Source organism: Tenrec ecaudatus, chromosome 3, assembly GCF_050624435.1.
Source record: "Tenrec ecaudatus isolate mTenEca1 chromosome 3, mTenEca1.hap1, whole genome shotgun sequence".
Classification (NCBI taxonomy): Eukaryota; Metazoa; Chordata; class Mammalia; order Afrosoricida; family Tenrecidae; genus Tenrec; species Tenrec ecaudatus.
Window position 1 is genome coordinate 107,512,344 of NC_134532.1, and position 20,333 is coordinate 107,532,676.

The window sequence follows — 20,333 nt, forward strand, 5'->3', positions numbered from 1 at the left end:
CCCAGATAAATCACATGTGAGACATTAAGAGAGTTTCTGGTATTTGGATGGAAGCAGAGAAGAGTTGACGAAGTGCTGATTCATTATGAATTTCTCCCACACAACATCCCTAAGCAAACAAGTGTAACTTCTCTGAGGTGGACCAAATAACACCTCCGGATGTTGTTAGGGGTGAGGAGGCAATTCCAACTCACCGCAACCCTACATGACAAAGCATAACCATCTCCTGGGGCTTCCTCCACTGTAATTTTTTGGGGAGGACATCACCAGGTCTCTTCTAAGGAGCAGCCGGTAGAATGCAGCCACCAACATTTTGGTTAGTGACCTAGCACTTTTGCACCCTGCTAAAATGTTCGCGGTCTAAGCCCTGAAACCTATGAATATACTACCTTACGTGGCAAAAGGAGCTTTGCATATGTGATTAAATTAAGATCTGAAGATGGAGAGAGAGTATCCTGGAATATCCAGGTGGGCTTAATGGAATCTCACACCAAGGAATTGTTTTGTTTTGTTTTAATTTAAATCATTTTATTGGGGGCTCGTACAACTCTTATTGCAATCCATATATACATTCATTGCATTTGTACGTTTGTTGCCCCCATCATTCTCAAAACATTTGCTTTCCACTTGGGCCCTTGGAATCAGCTCATTTTTCCCCTCCCTCTCCGCTCCCCACTCCCTCATGAACCCTTGATGATTTATAAATTATTATTATTTTATCATATCTTACATTGCCCGACATCTCCCTTCACCCACTTTACTATTGTCCATCCCCCCAGGGAGGAGGTTATATGTAGACCCTTGTAATCGGTTCCCCCCTTTCCACCCCACCTTCCCACCACCCTCCCAGTATCACCACTCTCTGCACTGGTCCTGAGGGGTTCATTTGCCCTGGAGTCCCTGTGTTTCCAGTTCTTATCTGCACCACTATGCATCCTCTTGTCTAGCCAGGTTTGTAAGGTAGAATTGGGATCATGATAGTAGGGGTAGGGAGGAGGAAGCACTTAAGAACTAGAGGAAAGTTGTGCATTTTATTGATGCTACACAGCACCCTGAGTGACTCTTCTCCTCCGTGCTACCCCTCTGCAAAAGGATGTCCAGTTGCCTACAAATGGGCCTTGGGTCCCCACCCCACTCTCCCCCTCATTCACAATGACATGATTTTTTGTTCTTTGGTGCTTGTTACCTGCTCCCTTTGACCCCTCGTGATCACACAGACTGGTGTGTTTCTTCCATGGTGGCTTTGTTGCTTCTGGGCTAGATGGCCACTTGTTTACCTTCAATACCAAGGAATTGTTATTGAGACACCAACCCTTGCTGTCCGTACAGAAGAAAGAAGAACCGCCCCAAAGGATCTCCCAGGCTGTCATCTTTAGGGGAGCAGGGTCTCTCAGGGAGTCCCTGGTGGCTTCAAGCTGCTGGTCTTGCAACTAAAGGAAGCACCCTTATAGTAAAACGGGAAGAGGACCCAGAGGAGAAAACAGTGTGGTCAAGAAACCTGAGCTGCAGGAATTTGGTTTGAAGCTGGAGGATGGAGCCACAAACCCAGAAATGCAGGCAGCCTCTAGAAGCTGGAAAGAGAAGAAAGCAAATTCTCCCCTAGAGCCTTCAAAAGGAACACAACACTTCCAACAGCATGGCTTTCGCTCACTGGCTCCCATTTGGAACTTGTGACCTACAGGTGTAAAGGAAGAAATTTGTGTTGTTTTCTTTTTGTACCGTTTTGTTTCTTGAATTTTTATCTTAATTATTTTTTAAAATATCATTTTACTGGGGGTTCTTACAGCTCTTATAGCAATCCATACATCAATTGTATCAAGCATATTTGTACATATGTTGCCATCATTACTTTCTAAACATTTACTTCTATTTGCGCTCTTGGTGTCAGCTCCTCTTTTTTCCTCCCTCCCACCCTTGTGACCCCTTGATAAATTATAAATTTTTCTTTTTTTCATATGTTACACTGACTGCTGTCTTCCTTTTCCCATGGTTTCTATTGTTCGTCCCTCTGGAGGTGGGGTGGGTGGTTGTGTATAGATCATTGTGATCGGTTCCCCCTTTCTCGCCTCCTCTCCCCACCTTCCCCCTACTCTCCTGGTATCGCTATTCTCATTCCTGTTCCTGGATTCCATGGGTGGCGAGATTTTATCTCTTATCTGCACCAGTGTATATGCTCTGGTCTGGCCCACAGTTAAAGGCAGGACTGGGGTCATGATAGTGGGGCTTGAGGACACCTCAAGAAACTAGAGGAATAGTGTGTGTTTCATCGGTGCTATACTGTACCCTGGTTGACTCATCCCTTCCTTGTCAGCCTTCTGTGAGGGATGTCCCATTCACAGACTCGGTTTCTGAGTTTGTTTCATTTGCTGCATGCTGAAGACAGTGTTTGTGATTACCAAACCAGTCACAGACTAGACGTTTCAACCTCTGGCTCACACCTTACAGTCCATTGGGGAAGCTAGCCTAAAGAAACCCATGGCTGTTGGGGGGCCCTTGGGGAAGAAGGAAATGTGATTCCTTACGAGGACCTCTCAGTGAGGTGCACAAAGAATGAACTCAACAGTAAAGCAATCATGGCCTTGAAACAATTTTCCTTCTGTGTCACCTAGGCAAAGGACGCGATTCCTTGGAGGCTCCAATTCTTCCTCAGTAATTGTGCTGCTTTAAGTAACCATGTGTATGATAATTTGCATAGCAGCAATGAGAAGCTAATGGGATCTCTTAACATTTTGAAGTAAAGGGGTTACTGTTAAAAATCACAGCTAGCTTTAGTGCAGAGAACTACTAACTAGAGCCCTGCTGACCCCAGTCCTCCATACTCTTAGCTTCTCTATCTGTGAATCTGGTCCCATTTTACAGCGCACTGTCTGCTACGTCAATGAAGCAATATTAAAGTGGATGTATCTTGAGTTCCCAGCACACAGGAGCATAAGAGGGCGTGACTAAAGTTGTCACCATTAGTTGCACGTATAGTCTGCAACTTAGCCGTCATCTTTGACATCAGCATTAAAGCAAGAACTAACTTTCTGTTTTAGGCTAGTCCCTTATTAAGCAAATCTCCAGCTCCCTGATCAAAATTAAGAAAAGTAGGAGGATGGTCACAGATCTGAGACCAGATCTGGCCCATGTAACAAGCACAGTAACAACCAACCTGTCCTCAACCTGATCATTTGATGTCACTTGGTTGGAAACACCCAGACATGAGCAAATTCCCATCTCTGTGGCTGAACTTCCCAACCGTGAATGTGCGAAAGACGAGCTGTTGCACTGAATCAACCTGACACACACCAGTCAGCCACCAGTTACTGCCCTCAGACTCAGTTACAGAGCCCAGAGCCATAAGGTAGAATATTGAGGAGAAGAGTAATAGTTGATATCGGAAATGATGGGTAACACAGCATTTTGGAAAAGCAGGACATCCTTAATCTCCACCCCTAGGGACCAGCTCTGTGCTGATCCTTTGAAGAGAACTATGTTTACAAAAACCGTTCGGACACTTAAACTATCACTGTTTTCAGTAGGAATGTTATTATAAGAGAAGTAAGATATCTGGCGACATGGAAAATCATTTGTGGGTGAGAGAAATTCACCTCTTCAAATCTCTCAGCCTCTGTTTTCTTATATATTACAGAAGGAACCCTGGTGGCACAGTGGGTTAGGTGCTGGGCTGCTAACCACAAGGAAGACAGTTCAAAACCACCAGGCGCTCTATGGCAGTAAGAGGAGGCCATCTATTCCCATAAAACCTTTAGTCTCAGAAACCCACAGGGGAAGTTCTACTCTGTCCTATAAGGTTTCTGTGGGTTAGAATCAATTCGATAGCAGTGAGCCTGTTTAGTTTTATGTATTGGAATTATGTGCTCCTTTTAGTACACATAGCATTGTAATTTGTTTAATGTAATAAAAGTAACTTTGGCTTGGCTTTTCAGTGGGATTTGTTAACCTATGATAAACTTACACATCATTTCATGGCTAGATATCAGTAAAGCTAAAAGTGCTAGACAAGGATATTTGTTTAGTGGAAGAATAAGTCTTTGTGTAGCACTTCTACATGAGACTGACTTCCTCAGCAAAACAAGGTTTTGTGGGTAGAATTCTGCTGAAAGTGAGTTTAGGAAGGAGTCCAAATTGCTAGGACACTGGGCAAAACTTTTATGAAATGACAGATCTCTCACTCCTTATTCTACAGAAGAAAAAGATTTCAAAATCCACCATTTTCTTCTGATGCAAAGCACTTTCGGATCTATTTGTAGCCTAATCTCTGTCACTAAGCACAATAGTTAAGAGTGTTAAATAAAAACCAGTCACAATGGAATTGATTCCAACCAATGGGGACCTTGCACACTGCACAGGGCTTTCAATGGGTGATTTTTATCCAAAATAAATAACCAGGTCTTTCTTCTGAGGGGCCCTGGGTTGCCCCAAAGCAATGGAGTAATTACTGAACCAGCAGGACTCCAAGGAGGTCAAAAAGCTCCTGAAAAAGAACTCAGGTCCGATAACCAGCTACATTCTTCATATCGAACACACACAGCTCAAATGCTGTTCTCCTTGTTAACCATTTTAAATGTGTCCACATTTAAATTGTTATCCATACTTATTGAACACATAGTATGAAAGGCTTCAGACACCAAATCTAAAATTAAAATCAAATAAGAGAAATTGAAAAATGGTTCCGTCTTCTCAACACCCACTGTGAGCTTTTTCTTGTCTCACCAGCTTGTTTAAAAGACTAAAATGTTACAGCTGTATGTCTAAAAATAGTGCACTCCCTCTTCACTCCAGGCAATGTAGAACAAGATCTGCAGTGAAAGGAATTACCAGATGCATCTAGATTTAAGTAACAGACAACAAAAATTTGTGATTTATTCTCTAAAGAGACCTGGTGGCACATCGTTAAGCTCTCAGTCGTTAACTGAAAGATCGAGGGGCAAACTCAGCCTAACTCCATGGGAGAAAGACTGGTGACACAGGGAAAGAGGGACCAGACTTCAACCCAGTGCCTCAAGGTGTGAATGCAATATCCCAGTGTGGAGTAGGGAACCAGTGGAGAGGTCTGGGAGGCTGGCCCCAGCACCAAATATTAAGTGGACGCCTGCCCCTCCCCCCAGAAGAATTAGTTTCAAAGGACGACATTGATTCTGCAGCTCCGGGAGAGGGGCATATCTGATCGGAGCACACGGGAGCAGATGAAGGGGGAGGAGGAGAGAGTGGAGCACATCCTGGCCCACCAGGCCCTAAGGACGATGACCCCAATTGGAGCAGCCAGTCCACAGAGAGGACAACATGGCTGGCCCCACTGTGAGACATGATGCCCCTCACTGACCCATGGCACTACAGGGGACTGCACCGGAGACACAGTGTGGAAATTGCACCCGACCTGATCCCACCACACCGAGGCAAAGCACTGGGGGAGTGCAGTGGAATCAAGGGAATGGAGCGGCAAGGTCCCCAGGGAATGCTGAAGGTGGACTTTGGGGCCAGGGCGTGGTGCCCCAACAGACTGGACTGGAAAACACTCCTAAAGGCCAACAAATGATCCTTGAACCAACTACAAGCTTTTCTTTCTTGATGTGTTGTGTTTTGTTCTTTGTCAGTGGTTTGTTGTTGTTGTTTTGTTGTATACTGTTGCTTTGTTTTCCTCTGTCTTGTTTTTGAGCATGTTATTATCTCTACAGGTCTGTCTTAATAAGATAGGCTGGATGAACTATCTGGAGCATAAACAACGGGACCGACAGTTCTGGGAGACATGGGATAGGGGGAGGTGGGGGTAAGGAAGTGGTGTTAACAAACCCAGGGACAAAGGAACAACAAGGGATCCAAATTGGTGGTGAGGTGGGAGTGGCAGGCCTGGTAGGGAATGATCAAGGGTAAAGTAACGAAGAGGTATAGCTGAAACCCAGGTGGGGACAGAGCATGATAGTGGGACAGGAGGAAAGTCAAGGGAAATAGAGGAAAGAGCTAGGAGGCAAAGGGCATTTATAGAGGTCTAGAAAAAGACATGTTCATATGCAAATATATATATATGAGGATGGGGAATAGATCTATGTGCCTATATTTATAGGTTTAGTATTAAGGTGGCGGAAGGACCTTGGGCCTCTACTCAAGCACTCCCTCAATGCATGAATACTTTATTCTATTAAATTGGCATTCTGCGATGCTCACCCTCCCGACACAACCGCTGAACCCAAAGTGGGTGAGTAAGCAAATGTGGTGAAGAAAGCTGATGGTGCCCGGCTATCAAAAGAGATAGCATCTGGGGTCTTAAAGGCTTGAAGATAAACAAGCGGCCATCTAGCTCAGCAGCAGCAAAGCCCACATGGAAGAACACACCAGCCAGCCTGTGTGATCACGTGGTTCCGAAGGGATCAGTTATCAGACATCAAAGAACAAAAAAATCATATCATTGGCTGCACACTTCCATGATATGATCGCCAAGGACAAATGGGTGCATAAGCAAATGTGGTGAAGAAAGTTGATGGTGCCCGGCTATCAAAAGAGATAGTGTCTGGGGTCTTAAAGGCTTGAAGGTAAGCAAGCGGCCATCTAGCTCATAAGCAACAAAGCCCACATGGAAGAAGCACACCAGCCTATGCAATCATGAGGTGTCGAAGGAATCAGGTATAAGGCATCATCAGAAAAAAAAATCTTACCATAGTGAATGAAGGGGAAAGTGCAGAGTGGAGACCCAAAGCCCATTTGTCGGCCACTGGAGATCCCCTCACAGAGGGGTCTAGGGGATGAGATGAGTCAGTCAGGTTGCAATGTAGCACCGATGAAGAATATAGCTTTCCTCCAGTTCCTAAATGCTTCCTCCCCACCAACTACCATGATCCGAATTGTACCTTGCAAGTCTGGATAGAGCAGAGGATGTACACTGGTGCATATAGGAGCTGGAGGCACAGGGAATCCAGGATGGATGATACCTCCAGGACCAGGGGTGTGAGGGGCGGTACTGGAAGGGTAGAGGGTGAGTGGGTTGGAAAGAGGGAACTGATTACAAGGATCTACATGTGACTTCCTCCCTCGGGGACGGACAACAGAAAAGGGGGTGAAGGGATACGCCGGACAGGGCAAGATATGACAAAATAATAATTTATAAATTATCAAGGGCTCATGAGGGAGGGATTAGCAGGGAGGGAAGGGAAAAAATGAGGACCTGATGCAAAGGGCTTAAGTGGAGAGCAAATGCTTTAAAATTGATGAGGGCAAAGAATGTACAGATGTGTTTTACACAAATGATGTATGTATGGATTGTGATCAAAGTTGTATGAGTCCCTAATAAAATGTTTAAAATTAAAAAAAGATCACGTCTGGCAAACCCTTAAAAAAAAAATTACTGCCGAACCGATTACAAGGATCTGCATCTGACCTCAATGGGGGACAGACAACAGAAAAATGGATAAAGGGAGACGCCGGGCAAAGCAAGATATGACAAAATAATAATTTCTAAATTATCAAGAGTTCATGAGGGAGAGAGAAGTGGGGAGGGAAGGGATAAAATGAGGACCTGATGCCAGGGGCTTAAGTGGAGAGCAAATGTTTTGAGAATTATGAGGGCAATGAATGTACAAACGTGCTTTACACAATTGATGTATGTATGGACTGTGATAAGAGTTGTATGAGGCCTTAATAAAGAAAGAAAAACATGTACCTACAACTTAAAAGAAGATGACTGCCTACGAAAGCCATGGGGCACTTCTCGGTCCTATAGGGAGGGTCACTGTGAGTTGGAATCAACTCAGTGGCAAATAAAAACAATGTATTCTCTAAAACAGAAGAAATCAGCGCTGACGGCATCTAAATCAGACAGTTGTCAGAACTTTCTATCAGGTTCTCTGTGTGGCTCATGGGGCTAGGTGTTATTATTTGGGAGAAAAGCTAAAAGAAATCAATGGTCGAGTAGAACAGTGTGAATGATGTGTTTAGAACTCTGCTATGTGTCTGCTTTTACCACCTTAAGTGCTGATACTGCTGGGAGGTCGCTCCATGCAGTGGGATGAGCTAACACCCTGCCCCTCCCTGCCCCGAGTGGAATATGCCTCTGCTGAGTAACTTCGAGCACACTACTCAACCGCTCTCCGCCTGTGCCCTCACCGGTCACGTGCAGAGGCGGGACCAGCACTAAAAGCCATTATTTGAATTGACTGGATGAAGATACGTAAAGTGATGAGGACGGTGGGATAGAGCCAGATCCTAAAGTTTCCTCTTCTTGTTTTATCTCTTCATCGTCCTCTCTCTAAATGGATTCTAAACACATTAACAGTCAACTAAGCCCTCCTCTTTGGGCTTCCTAGAAGCGATATTACAGACTCTCTGGAGCCCCAAGTCCCTCGTTCTTATCCATCTTCCAATTCCCCTTCCCCCACTCTCAGCAGCTGCTCCGCCATCGTAGGCCTGTCTGAAGAACAGATGTCCCACCCTCTCCCAGACGCCTTCACAGTAGACTTCAGCCTGTCCCTCCCATGAACTACTGAACTGTGAGCCTGCCAGCACTACTGATGCTCTGAAAGGCATGAGCTGTTCCACACGCTGGATGCTCCCCGCAGGAGCCACTGCAGTGCTGCTGCGATCGGGTCAATGGGGCTCCAGTTCTCCAGGCGTCATAATCGACTCAGGGAAAAGCAGACACTCAGAGTCGGACTCGGTAGATTTCTGGTTCCAGGAGCCCCCAAAGCAGGTGGCCCACCCCGCTCTCTCTCGAAAACCCTGCTGTTGCCACGAAAAATGTGAGCCTCGTTCTCGCAATGAGAGAACGGAATGGGCCCAGGCGGTGTCTTAACCATCTTTGTAGGCCTGCCCAACACAGAACCTAGCACATAGTTCCTGCTGAATAAATGGTCATTGAACTAATGGGAGAGAATGCACGGAAAGATTTACAGCCTCACAGCCCCTCTATAGGGTCACGGTGAGTTGGAATTGCTCAATGGCAGTGGGAGTTTGTTTGGTTTTTTTGGTGGGTGGGTGGTTATAGCCATGGCAATCAGCACATGTCCATGATGCCCTTACATAAAAGGAGACTGAAAGAGTATGACCAGAATGACCAACTGTATCGCTTGCGTTCCACTAAAATATTAAGTAGATGCTCCTTTAACAGATTTCATTGTGGGGTGGGGGGAAACCCCAAACAGTTGGTCTTCTCCAGTCTTCCCTATGAACTCTGTATTATGTGCAGCACGTCTTTACAAATCTCTTCGCCTTCCTGTGCTTTCTATATCGAAAAACTTGAATACAGAGAGTACAATACATGTCAGCTATTATATGGAAACACAGCAAAAAGAAATGAGGTCATGCTGCGAGGGCTGGCTTTAGCCAAGCACATGGATAAAGCATTACCTAAGAAGAGGTATGAAATGTCTCTTTATGTCACGGACAGATGGGGCTTCTGAAAACTGAGAGATTATAGGATGTGGGCAAAAATGAGGAAAGAAAATGCCAGGAGAAATAGGCGGGGCACTAGGTGACTGGAAAGTAGAGGGGAAGAAAAACAAAGATCTGAAGTATTACAAGGATAAAGAACATCAGAGAAAGAGGCATAACAATTATGCTTCTAGGGAAAAAAGAACTTGGCATATTGACTTTAAGGCAAATACCCTCTAAAGTAACATGTGTTAGATCTAGCAGTTTGTCATGATCCTGTTTAGGTTTAATTCACGCAATGAGTTAGACAGAGTACTGGAGATAATGCTGATTTAGAGTTCAAGCTATATATAGTCACCTTCCTAATGCTAAAAATGCCCTGGCAGCCACGCAATCAGCCTGGGAGGGCACAGCAGAGGACGAAAAGAGCACTCAAACTATGACCCCAACTCAGGGCTGCAACGCACTAATATGAAATCCTTCAAACTAGCCAGGAATCTGATGTGAAGCTTGGAAAGGAACATTTATTTTTCTAAAATTCTATGGCTAATACCTATCTGACCTCCAGTTAAAATTTAGGTCTCTCTGACGCTCTCATTCAAGGAGGTCTTCACAAAGATTATATAAAAATGGTATTAAAATGAAATTTTCCTATAAACTTTCTGATGCTCCCTTGTATTTGTACTGAATTAGTATGTATGAAGTAAAATCTCCAGTGACTATTTTCTATTACAATTCTATAATGTATCATTTATTATAAAGATATAAACATGAGGATATACAATTTTTAAATTATAAATAAATCAAGACATAGTCTAGATATTCACAGATAAGAGATAAGTTAACTCATGACACTAATTGGAGGTTATGTGATCTTTAGGGAAAATAAATCAATTGTAGCTAGGGTAATCAAATCATTGATGAGGGAAATTTCTTTATGGAACAATCCCAAATAATCAGTGCAGAAAGAATGGTAGAATTAGAAAATCATGTTGCAATCTTCGGGAGGCAAATGGAGCCACCCAATAATAATTAGGGAAAATGTTGATGGAAATGTTATAATGTGCAGAGCTGGTTGACCTTTCTCTGGCCCTTAGACTCACTCAGGGTAAAACAATAGACATCTGGGTCTTCTGAGGTGATGGCATAGAAAGAGCACAGCTGCATCTATGAAGAAGTCTCACCCCAAACCCTGACCTTGAATTGGTCAAGTGTCTAGATCCAGTTTCCAGGATACATAAGGATCAGAAGAAAAATTCTATCAGCATTGGACACAATCATCAACCAAATCCAAAAGTTGGGACACTCTAAATAAATAATCCAGTTTCTTAGACAGATAAATACTATCTTTTTTTTTTCATTGAAAGCATTGTTAAAAATAAATAAACACACCTAATTTTTTCCTAGTGCCAAAAACAATAAAAAGACTGTTTTCAAAGACATTTTAAGGAAGTCGTGAAAATTGACAAACTGATATGCTACTGGATTATATTAAGAATGACTGTTCATGAGATGTGATCATGACATTGACGTCACACATTTTAAAACTTTTTATGGCTTAGAGATTCATAATGAAGTATTTATCAGTTAAATTACATGGCATCTAGGTTTTTTTTTAACTATACACACACACACACACACACACAGGATGCTATCGATAAAAACCAGATTAACAAATACATTTCTTAGAATGGAACTCTTCCAACAACCAGAATAGCAGAGGATGATTCAGTGAATCTGCACATACAATTCCATACTTTTGCCCATTTTCTTTCACACTTTTCTTCCCACACATACATTTTACTTTTCTAGTAATTAACTTCAAACGCGTGACAGCATATGAATTCACCCATAAATACTTCAATATGGGTCCCTAATTAATAAGGGCTTTTTAAAAACATAACTACCATGTCCCTGTTACACCCAATGAAGTTAAAAAAAAATACCCAGTAATAACATCAAATATAACATGTTGGTAGAATATGAGAAAAACTTGGGGGAGACTTATCTATCCAATAAGTCCTAATACTTAAAATATGTATCAAACTTTTATAATTCAACAGCAAAAAGACAACCAAAGAAAAATGCACAATATGGATGCATTGAGATTGAACCAAAAATATTCAAATAGTCAACAAACACGTAAAAAGATGCTCAACATCACTAACCATTAGAGGAATGTAAATCAAAATCACAATGAGATACCACTTGGAAGCCACAAGGATGGTGTGGCAGTTACACAATCTGATATCAACTTAAGACTATTAAGAGTGAAGGGATAGAGTTTAGGCTGTCAATCAGGTCACAGCTTGATGACCTCTTTTGGAAGTGCTCAGGAGATAAATAGCACACTGCAGGCAGGACACACAGACTCTCTCTGCAAGACATTCCTGTTGACAAGCCACATGGAGCTATACTGATGAAGCCAGAACCTTGGAGCTGGAGGGACCATGTGGAGACTCACGCCAGTGTTAAGATGCTTCCACCACCACTGGATCCACAGACTTTTCACCCACTGGCCTGTGATCTTCCTGCGCTCAGCATCATTGCATGTGTTGGGTGAGTCTGAAGAGGAATTTATAAATTGATATTGGACATATGAGCTAATATCAGATTTATGGACTGGACCTGGACTAGGCTGGGTTGTTTTCTTAATATACAATTGCTCTTTATATAATGTTCTTTCTTGTACACATAGGAATGTCTATGAATTTTGTTTCTGTAGTCTACCCAGACTAGCACAGATGGCTAAAGAAAAACAAGTGGAGAAGAGCACTTACAAGTGCAAGAATATGGAGGAAGTTGTCCAGTGCTAGTGGGAATCCAAAGTGGTACAACTGCTGTGGAAAACAACTGGCGGTTTATAGGAAAGAGGAGCGTTAAACATAGACTTACGATGTTACCCAGAATTCCAGGCCTAAGGGTACAACCCAGAGAGCTGAAAGTTACAGTGAGAACAGACACGTGTCCATGAATGTTCACTGCAGCACCATTCACAATAACTACAAGGTGGAAGCAACCCAATGTCCGCCAATGGGCCAGCAAAACATGACCCAGACACAATAAGATGCTGCTCACCGAGAAAGAGAAATGAAGTCCTGCTACATGCCAGAACACACATGAACCTTGGAAACATTATTCTCAGTGAAATAAGCCAATCGCAAAAGGACAACGATTATATGATCCCATTTATATTCAATAACAAGGACAGCCTGTTAGGAGCAAGGGGAGTGCGGGGAGAAGGGGGACTATGGTCTGGGAAGCAGTAGGCTTTTGTTTATGGTGATGGAAAAGTTGTCCATGACAGGTCATGGTTGCACAACATGATTAATGTGATTTTTATTATAGTTTGGGTGAAAGTTTTTCCATTTGATGATTTACGTACCACTTATTTCATGATATTTGTTGCAATTCCCTCAATGTAACAGCACTCCTCCCTCTTCTTCACTGAGTCCCTTGTGTCCTTTCACTCTTTCTCCTGTCCTTCCTTGCCTTCTGAACTTTGTTTTTGAGCAAATGCTGCCCTTTTGATCGATTCCCTTGTTGATTGTATTGAAGAGTACCTTCCTCCTTGGGGTTAGTATTCACTTTATAGACTTGTCTATTGCTTGCCTGAAAGCTGATCCCTGGTTCAGCCCCAGGCTTGAAGGATGTCTAAAGGCCACATAAAGGGAATGTGACTACTGTCTATCAGCCTCGTAGGCCTGCCTTTTTTATGTTTTTGCATTTTGTTCTATCTTTTCTATTGCCGCTGTTCTCCCTTTATGTTAGTCTGGGTTGACTAGAGAAACAAATTCATAGACACTCATATGTGTATAAGATAAAACTTTAGATCAAAGAGTAATTGTATATTAAGAAAACGTCCTAACCCAGTCCAGATCAAGTCCATAAGTCTGATATTTGCCCATATGTCCGATGCTAGTCTATAAATTCCTCTTCAGACTCACACAACACATGCAATGGAAGATTGCAGGCCATTGGGTGGGAAGTCTATGGATCCAGTGGTGGCGGAAGCATCTCAGCACTACTGTGGGCCTCCTTGTGGCTCCTCCAGCTCCAGGGCTCTGGTTCCATCAGTGGTTCCAACAGGAAGACAAAGCAGAGATAGTGTGTCCCACCTCCAGGGAGAAAGACAGGAGTTCCCAGAATCCTCAGGAGAAGGCCATGCCCACACAGAAGCATCATTGGTTATGGCCTGATTGATAGACTAGACCCCTCCCCTTCACAAGTTGACAGGAGATTACGTAACTGCCACACCCTCTGTGTCCAGGACTTCCTATTGAGACCCTAATCCAAGTGGTGAGAGTGGTAGCTGGGCACCTTGTGCCTTCTGGTCTGCCTTGTGTCTTTGATTTGCTTCACTCATCTTTTTTCCAGGCCAGGTAAGGCTAATAATTGTATCTTAGATGGACCAATTGCAATGAGTAGCATAATTGTTCATATAAAAATTTGTATGCAATCTCTGAAGACAAAATGGGTGCAAAAGCAAATGTGGTGAAGAAAGCTGATGGTTCCCGGCTATCAAAAGATATAGCATCTAAGGGCTCAAAGGCTTGTAATTAAGTAAGAGGCCATCTAGCAAGGAAGCAACAAAGTTCCCAGGAAGAACACACCAGGCTGTGTGATCATAAGGTATTAACAGGAGGAGGTACCAGACACTCAAAAGCATGCAACCAACTCAATGTGAAGGGGCATGGATGCAATAGGGACCCAAAGCTCATCTGCAAAGTAATTGAGAGTCCCTCTCAAAAGGACCACACAGAATGGAAGATAAATCCAGGGTGTGGTAGAGCCCTGATGAATTCCATAAATATCTTCTAGCTCCTCAATATTTCCTCCCTGTACTATTAAGGCATTTATTTGTTTTACCCTATTAATCATGTTAGATTCATGAATGCTCATTTATATATGTAAGATTGCTCGGTACACGAAAGCTAAGATAGATAACCCTTCAGAAATAGCAACAAAAGTAATGATTCTCTGAGGGTATGGGAAGGGTGGTGGTGGAGGGGTGGATGGTGAGCTGATAGCATTGATGATTGTATAACTCCTCTCGAGGGGATTGAACAACAGAATTGTATGTGAATAGATTTACAGGATTGTTTAAGCTATGTCCATAAAACTTCTGTAGTTTAAAAAATTATGTGTGAAAATTTTTAATTGCCAAATGTGTTTTAATTACATATGTATATATATATACATATATATATATATATATACACAACTATTAGAGAGAGAGATTGACATGTTGAAGCTAAGTGATGGATACCTGGAGTTTCACTACATAGTCTAATTTTGTATATGTTTGAAATTTTTTATAATAAAGACTTTTTTTTTCAGAATAAGGTAGATTCATGATCAGCACTGTATGGTGAAAATATTGGCTTCTCCCCATCTGGAGGAAAGAGCATAGACCATTCTCCACAATGCCAGACCAGAATAACTACATGCTGCCCAGCTACCACTCCTAACTACTGAATGTTTAAAAGAATCATATTAAAGGTCCTGGATAGTGTGGGAGAAAATATGGAAGAGAAAACTTAAAATCATAAAGGAGGCCAGTCTTGTCATTGAGAGGTTGGCAGGACTCCCAAGACCATGGGCTTTGTCATCCTTCAAGTTTGGAACTGAATTCACCTTGTATCGGCACAATCAACCATGTAAGATCAATTCGGCAGCATTGTCCAAAAAGAGAACGTTAGAAGAGAAGGAAGAAGGGGAGCAGGAACACAGGAAGGAAATGGATGAGTAATGTACATGCGGTATTGACATAGATGAGCTGGAACAAATGGCTATCGATCCTTGAATATAAAACTCATGCTCTGCTATAAAAACTTTCACCTAAATCACAATAAAAAGCTTTTTAAAATTAGGGCATATTTGTATGTACTGATAGGGAGCTACCTGTAAGATATCTTAAGGAAAAAAGATAGAGACTAGTGTACATATGACACTATAAATTGTGTTCAAAATAAACAAACTATATCTATAGTTTATACACACATAAGAGGGGGCTTTAAAAAGTTCCATGAAAAAATGTAATTGAAAGATCATGGAAATTTTCCATGAACTTGTTAAAAAAACACACACACACAAACACGCACACACGCACGCACGTGCTCAGAAGACACAGTCAAGACAACAAAGCACCAAGGAAGAAAGAGGACGTATGTATCCTTTTGACTATGGGACACTCTACTGTGTCCTCAAAAAACAAATCACTTATGAATTAAAAGGGAAACAACCACACGGTCTGATCATAAATCATCAAAATGAATCAATAACTGAAGGAGCCCTGGTGGTGTCACGGTTAAGCTCTCAGCTGCTAACTTGAACTCACCCAGCCAGTCACACCCGCCTATGGGTTCCAGGTGAGAAAGGCCTGGCCATCTGCAGTTCTGCTCCGTGATTGCTGTTAGGGGTCAACGAGCCCATCCCCACTCGTGAGAGAGTAGAACTGCTTCAGAGGGGTCTCTCAGCCGGCATCTCTGCAGAAGCAGGTCACCAGATCTCTCTCCTTGGGAGTTGCTAGTTGTGTTCCCACCAACCTAGCAGCCGAGCGTCCAACCATTTGTACCAGCAGGGCGCCTTGGTCACTGCCTATCCTAATCTACTGGCAAAGGCCAGCATGCTTGCTATAGTGCAAGGAGAGGGACAAAGAAGATGCACTGAGACAACGGCTGCAACAATGAGATGGCCATTATGAGGGGGTCACAGGACTGAGTGACACATAGGATCACAATGAGTCAGGACCAACTGGACAGCACCCAACCACCACCACATGAGTATGCAGAGTGTGCAGTTTATATGGTTGGTTTGCCTGTTTGTTGTAAATGCACATATCACTCAGCTCCTTCTATGTGTGTGTGATGCTTTTGCAGATGCTAAAAATAAGGTAACTTTAGTGTCCTGCCAGATTTATAGTAGTCCCTTAGTGATGCAAATGATTAAGTACTGGACTACTTCCTGAAAAGTTGGCAACTTGAACCAACTCAGAACTGCCGTGGCAGACAGACTTAGCAACCTGCTCATAAATGGCCACAGCCCTGAAGAGCCTATGAAGCGTACCTACAGAACACAGTGGTTGGCACGAGTTGGAACTGACTGGACAGTAACTGCCAACAACAACCACCAGATATTTATATAAAGTAAAATGGCCCTGGTGTCCCCACTCCCCAGCAATCTGTCCCATCTAGTATCCTGGGTTTCAGAACAAATGTGGGCTACAAGATTGCTGCTTTAATTTACTGTCATGTCCCCACAAACACGTTTGTGTGCCTAAAAACGTCTTTAATTTTGGCTTGCAGTCAAACAAGCGGCCATCTAGCAGGGAAGCAAAAAAGCCCACATGGAAGCAGCACACCAGCCTGTGTGGTCACGAGGTGATGATGGGAAAAGGTATCAGAAGTTCAAAACCAAGCAAATCAATTGATGCAAAGGGGTGGGGATGTAGTGGAGACCCAAAACCCACCTGTAAGACAGTCCCTCACAGAAGGGCCCCAGGGAAGGGCTGATAAATCCAGGGTGCAGAATAGCACTAATGAGCCACATAGCCTCTACTTCTTTAATATTTCCTCTCTTACGAGTATGGTTTTTATTTGTTTTGCCTCATTAGTCATGCTAGAATTGAATATGGTCATTTGTATAGTTAGGGTCGTTCCATGCATGAAAGCCAGGATAGATAACCCTTCAACGACTGTAAAAGGAGTAATGGCTGGCTGAGAGAAGGGAGAGAAGCTGGTATCCCAGGTGACTGTGCAACCCCATTCGAGGGGCACGAACAACAGAAATGCACCTAAATGGATACACTGGGTGGGGTAAGATGGGGAAAAAATAAATAAATAAAAATAAAGGTTCCTGGTAGGGAGGGTGGGGAGGGAGGAGATAAAGAAGGGGAGCTGATATCAAGGAGTTCAAGAAAAAGAAAATGTTTTGAAACTGACTATGGTACTGTGGTGGCAATTGTACAATCCTGCTTGATGTGATTGAACTATGGAATGTTATGATCTCTGTAAGAGCTTCCAACCGGAAGGGTGAAAGGAAGGTGGGGTAGAAAGGGGGAACTGATTACAAGGATCCACATATAACCCCCCTCTCTGGGGGACAGACAACAGAAAAGTGGGTGAAGGGAGACGTCAGAGAGTGTAAGACATGACAAAATAATAATTTATAAATTATCAAGGGTTCATGAGGGAGGGAGCTGTGGAGAGAGGGAGAAATAATGAGGAGCTGAAACCAAGGGCTCAAGTAGAAAGAAAATGTTTTGAGGATGATGATGGCAATAAATGTACAAATGTGCTTGACACAATGGATGGATGTGTGGATTGTGGTAAGAGTTATATGAGCCCCCAATAAAATGATTTTTAAAAGAGCTTATTCTAGTTAAATAATTTGGCTTATTCTAGTTAAACAATGTTTTATTTCTGTCTGCTAAATTGCCACTGATGAAGCTGCTGGTAAATTTTCTTTTTTCACAATCTGAAGAGCAAACCCTCTCTGTTTAATTCTCTATGGGCTGAAACTGACAGCAGGGCTACCTTTAAGAACTGGACTATGTCCACATGAGATTTGTCTTAGCATTCAAGTCCTGCACCTCATCTTCTGTCTTCCCAAACTACTTTCTCAGCTAACATGTTAGAAACATATTCCCTGGGACGCTGTACTGAACAGGGATGTGCCTTTTTGTGTTGAAAATAAAGAGGTCTTGAGGGGCTTCCTGAGGCAGATCAGAGTTGCAGCCTTCAGGATGGATGACAAATCCAATATCCTTACAACTGGACCGATAGGTCACATCGTGATAAACGGAGACAAGGCAGAAGTTGTGAAGGAGTTTGTCTTGCTTGGCTCCACAATCATTGCTCATGGAAGCGGCAGTCACGAGATCAAAAGAAATGTTGCATCAGTTAACTCTCCTGCATACACCTCTTTAGAGTACCGGAAAGCAAGGTTGCTACTATGAGGACGGGTGTGCCTGATCCGCGGCAGGATATTTTCAATGGCTTCATATGCATGTGAAAGGTGGACGCTGAATGAGGAAGACAGAAGAAGAATAGATGCATTTGAACGGCGGTGCTGGAGAAGAATATAGAAAGTACCATGGACGCTAAAAGGACAACCCGATCTGTCTTGGAAGAAGTCAAACCAAAGTGCTCCTCAGAGATAAGGATGCCGAGACTTCATCTTCCCTTCTTTGGACATGTTGTCACGAGAGACCGGCCCTGGAGAAGGACCTGGTAAAGCAGCACCTGGGGCAGCAAAGGGGATGGGCTGACACAGTGGCTGCACAATGGGCTCAGACATAGGAACACTTGTGAGGATGGCGTGGGACCGGGCAGGGTTGCCTTCTGTTGTGCAGAGGGTTATAATGGGTCGGACCCAGCTCAATGGCACCTCATGGCAACAACGACAAGACTTTTTTTCCAACTTAAATTATAAATCATTTAAACCGTGCTTAAAGTTTTATCACGCTAATGGTTTAAAATTAACCGAAGTGATATAATGGAGCTTATGCATCAGCATCTCCTTTTTAAATATTCTTTTTCTGACTTCCTTCTTTTCCATCCGAAATGGAAAATGAAGCAAGAGTGCATAACTAATAGAAGACCATGGAATGTTATTCTCTGTGTGAAATTCTAGAGCGACAATTATTTTTAGTAACATCTGGGCCAAATGTTCTCACAGGACTTAGTTCGTTCTGAAATTGAATACCATACAATAATAAGATGAGGTATTTAAAATTCTGAAGTCTTTGCTACAAGCAACCTTACAATTAGAATGAATCTGCTTTCATAAGTAACAGCAAAGGTTTCATAACAATAGGGTACATACTATACTTTTATAGGATAAAAATAATAAACTGTTTTTGTGACCGTAACATTATGCAAAATCTACCTTTCAACTCAGCTTCATTCTATATTTCTTCGATATAAAACTTAATCATCTTTTCCCCCCAATTGTATGAGTCTCTTTATTCTTTTGAGAATCTCTTCCATTTTTAGGTGATGAAATGCTTCAGATGCCGGCACCGCTAAGAACATGGTCTCTCCCTGTATTTAAACTCAAAATTAAGCCTTTGGGTTCTTGTCTGGATTCGCATCCCTGTAGTTTGGCTGCAACAGACATCTGGAGACAGCCTCACACTGTGCACACGGCTCTAGCTTCTTCAGGAGTGCTACAAGGTGATTTTAGTTTACGGATAGTCAACCAGGAGGCATTCCCAAGTGAGTTTAGATGCATTTTATTTTAGACAACCTACACGACATTTTTTTCCTTAAAAAAAAAAGCCTCTGCTCCAAATAAATCAAGGTAAAAAGTAAATGAAGAGCTCACGATGATATCAGTCCCATTTGTCTAAGTCCTGGTGTCATGTGGATGAACAGCAGCCAGTCGGGATGAGGCATCGGTCGTGAGTCACCCACTGTGTTAGCATTTCTCCATCTGTAAGCCATCCTTAAAGAAGATCATGTATGGGGTGACACCATCTTCACGGTAGTCCAGCAGAGCAACCATGCCATCTGGGTTCATGTTCTCATCAATAAAAAACTGGTAGTTTGAAATTTGCAAGGATGTTCTTGATTTGTTCTGCAGCACCTGTCATAAAAGGCTTTACTCTTTCTGGTTTCTGTTCTTTGAGTTTGCCTTTGATTGATTTCATGTAATCTTTGATGTACTTCTTGTAGGCTTCTTTTGTGAAGCTGGCTTCCTGCAAGTGATGGTTCATGACAATATCAACACCAGTGACCACTGTGCTTTCTGCTGCATCACCATCGGGGCCTGCAGCTGAGGCGTTACCCCCAATGAGGGAGTCATCGATGGCACCTTCGGTCCTACTGACCAACTTCCCCTCCACTTCCAGACACAGCCCGTCTGCGATCTCCCGGATCTTGTAGATGTCGGAGACCATCTCATCATGGCTGATGAGGTCCCGGTAGATGATCATGATGGCGGCGCTAGCTTAGCAGGAGCCGGGAGCT

The 20,333-nt window shown here is 43.0% G+C and overlaps 1 protein-coding gene and 1 pseudogene across 1 annotated transcript in view; both read right to left on the reverse strand.

Annotated features, from left to right (window-relative positions):
- ANK2 (ankyrin 2) overlaps positions 1-20,333 on the reverse strand; it is a 648,733-nt gene that overhangs the window by 617,324 nt on the left and 11,076 nt on the right. The window lies entirely within an intron of this gene.
- On the reverse strand, positions 19,783-20,299 carry LOC142443500 (translationally-controlled tumor protein-like; annotated as a pseudogene).